A 3,590-nucleotide genomic window follows, 5' to 3' on the forward strand; every position below is an offset into this window, starting at 1 on the left:
CAGGATACTGATGATCATAATGTTAACAGTAAGAAATATAATAATATGATGATAATAATAAAAATAACAAGAATAAAACTAACAACAGTAATGATAATAATACAGTACAATAATAACATAATACAATTATACAAATGGCGATTATATATGTAAAGAAAAAAAGAAAAAGAAAGAAAAAAAAAGAAAAAAGAAAGAAAGAAAGAAAGAAAGAAAAAAAAAGAAAGAAAGAAAGAAAAAAAAAAAAAAAAAAAAAAAAAAAAAAAAAAAAAAAAATATATATATATATATATATATATATATATATATATATATATACATATATATATATTACCATCATTATTAAGAGAAAACGTAAAAGAAAAGAAAAAAAAATAAAACTTCACAGGGTACCGTCACTTATAGAGAAAATAATCATGGAAAAAGTTCAAACTTCTCTCCCCTCTTTGGAAACACAAACAAAAGGAAGCTTGTTTACCTGTAATTATTTTTATCTAAACATCCGTAGAGTGTGAAACGAAACAGGTGGGTGTATTTTTTTTTCCTTTTTTCCACTATTTATTCTCACAGCACGCGAGGTATGTAACCCTAATTAATTGACTCATTAATAGCGCACAAGAGCAACTTTGGTGGAAGTGGAAGTTTGAGAAAAAAACAAACAAACAGAAAATAATGATAAATGAATGAAAGTCAGAATAAGAAATGTGATAAGATAAGATATTTGATAAATAATTATCAAGATAATGGTGTTGATAATACTCATAAAGATGATAATAATAAATAAGCTAATAATAATAATGATGATGATGATGATGGTAACGGTGATAATAACAAGGATAGTAATAATGATAACGATAATAAAAATGAAAATATTAATGATAATGAACTGTTGATAATGGTAATAATAATCACAATGATGATAATAATAATGATAATGATAATAATTATTATTATTAATATTATAATGATAGTAATAAAGATAGTATAGGTAATACTAATAATAACATTGAAAAAAAATAATGATACTACCACTACTACTACTAATAATAATAATAGTAATAATGATAATGGTGATAAAAGTTAGGACAATACAATAATGACTATAATTACAAAAATGATAATAAGAGTAAAAATATTGATTATGATGATCATGATAAGGACAATAATAATGATGGTAATCATTATGATAATGTTAATGATAATAATAATAATAATAATAATAATAATAATAATAACAATAACAATAAAATAACAATAACAATAACAATAACAATAACAATAACAACAACAATAACAATAATGACCCCCCCCTAAAAAAAAAAAAAAAAAAAAAAAAAAAAAAAAAAAAAAAAAACGGTGTCTAATCTTCAACATCCCGAAGACTTGCGTGATAAACGGTTTTAAGTAAGTAAGTATCTAAGTATCTAAGTAGCAAGTTCCTCCTGCGGTCATAAGCGCTGCACCTTCCGCCTGCGTTTCCTGATCATTTGTTTATTTTGTTGTTGGTGGTGTTGTTGCTGTTGTTATTATTGTTATTATTATTGTTATTATTATTATTATTATTATTATTATTGTTATTATTATTTTATTATTATCATTATTATCATTATTATTATTTTTATTATTATTATTATTATTATTATTATTATTATTATTATTATTATTATTATTATTATTATTATTATCATTATTGTTATTACTATTTTGTTTGTATTTTCTTTTCTTCGTCTTCTATCTTCCTTTCATCCCATTTCTTACTTCCTTATATATTTTTTTCTTCTTCCTCTCCTTCTATCTCCCTTTCCTCCTATTTCTTACTTTTTTCCTTATTTACTCCCTTTGTTTGTCTTTCTGTTTATTTTCTTCCTTTTATCCCTCTCTTCCTTCAATTCCTTATTCTTCTATATTTTTCTCTCTCTTTTCCCTTTCTTCTTTTTCTTCATTTCCCTCTCCCTCTTTTTTTTCTTCCTCTCTCTCCTTTTTCCCCTTTCCTTTTCTTCCTCTCTCCCCCTCTTCTCTCTCTCTCCTTCCCCTTTCTTAGTCTCCTCTCCCCCTTTCCCTTTCTCTCCTTTCTCTTTCTTTTCTTCCCCTATTCCCTCTTTCCTTCCTCTCTCCTCTCCCTTCCTTTCTCTCTACCTTTCCCGTTTCCTTCTTTTTTTCCTTTTCCCTCTTCTTCCTCTTCCTTCTTCTCATCTCCTCCATCCTTTCTCCTTTTGTTTCCTTACGTTTCTCATTTCTTCCATTTCCTTTCATCCTCCCTCCTCATTCTCTCTCTTCCTTCACTTCCTCTTCTCTATCCTTATCTCTCTTCTTCTTCCTTTATCACTTTCCTTCTCATCCTCCTTTAACCCTTATTTCTCCTTTACCTCATTCCCTTTACATTACCTCCTCTTCCTTATCCCCCTATCCTTTCTATTTCCCTTTCTCCTTCTGCTTCTTCCTCTCCCTTCTTCTTCTCTTTTCTTCCCTCCCTCCTTCCCCTCCCCCCCCCCAAGTGGCAACACACGCAACAGCCAACTAGAGCGAAATGACATTTTAACGTTCATGCAACCCTGTTTGCTTATAGCGCTAAGCTTCTTGGTTTGTTTGCGTGCGTGTGTGCGTGTGTGTGTCTGTGTTTGTATGTGTGTTTGTGTGTGTGTGTTTGTGTTTGTATGTGTGTGTGTGTGTGTTTTTGTGTGTGTGTGTCTGTGTTTGTATCTGTGTGTGTGTGTGTTTGTGTGTGTGTGCGTGTGTTTCTGCGTGTGTTTCTGCGTGTGTGTGTGTGTGTGTGTCTGTATGTTGGTTTCCTATATCTTTCCTTCATATCTTCAATTCTAAGTAAGCGAATCTACGTATCACCCCGCACATTCATGTCAACATACCCCCCACCTCTTCTCATGTGTACGCGCTGGTGTCGACACCCGTGTACGTATGCCTGGGTGTGCGTGCGTGGGCGTGCGTGTGCAGGAGAAAATTCATGCTCTTCGCCTTGCCACACGCGATCACGGCATTATTCGCAAACGAAGAATTCCAGACATCCAATCCCGATGCAACGGCAGTGCGTCCTTCCCCCCACCCCTCCCTTCCCCCCTTCCCCCTTCTCTTCCTCCTCCTCCTCCTTCTTCTTCTTCTCCCCCTTCTCTTCCTCCTCCTCCTCCTCCTTCTTCTTCTTCTCCTTCTCTTTCTTTCTTTTCCTCCTCTTTCTTTTCCTCCTCCTCCTTCTCCTCCTCCTTCCTCTCGTCTTCCTCTTTCTTTTCCTCCTCCTTCGACAAGTATTACTTTGTATATGTGAGTTTCCGTGTGTGTGTGTGTGTGTGTGTGTGTGTGTGTGTGTGTGTGTGTGTGTGTGTGTGTGTGTGTGTGTGTGTGTGTGTGTGTGTGTGTATGTGTGTGTGTACGTGTATGTGTATGTGTGTGTGTGTGTATGTTTACGTGTGTGTGTGAGTGCTAGTATGCATGTGCGTCTCTGCTTGTGTGTGCGTGAACATGTGTGCGAAAGAGGTGTCCATGTAAGCATGTGTTTCTGTGCGTATGTGTGTGTGTGTACCCAAAGAGGTATCCACGTAAGTAATTGCATGTATGTGCGGATGTATATGGTCGATCGTAAACAC

Source organism: Penaeus monodon, chromosome 14 (assembly GCF_015228065.2).
Source record: "Penaeus monodon isolate SGIC_2016 chromosome 14, NSTDA_Pmon_1, whole genome shotgun sequence".
NCBI lineage: Eukaryota > Metazoa > Arthropoda > Malacostraca > Decapoda > Penaeidae > Penaeus > Penaeus monodon.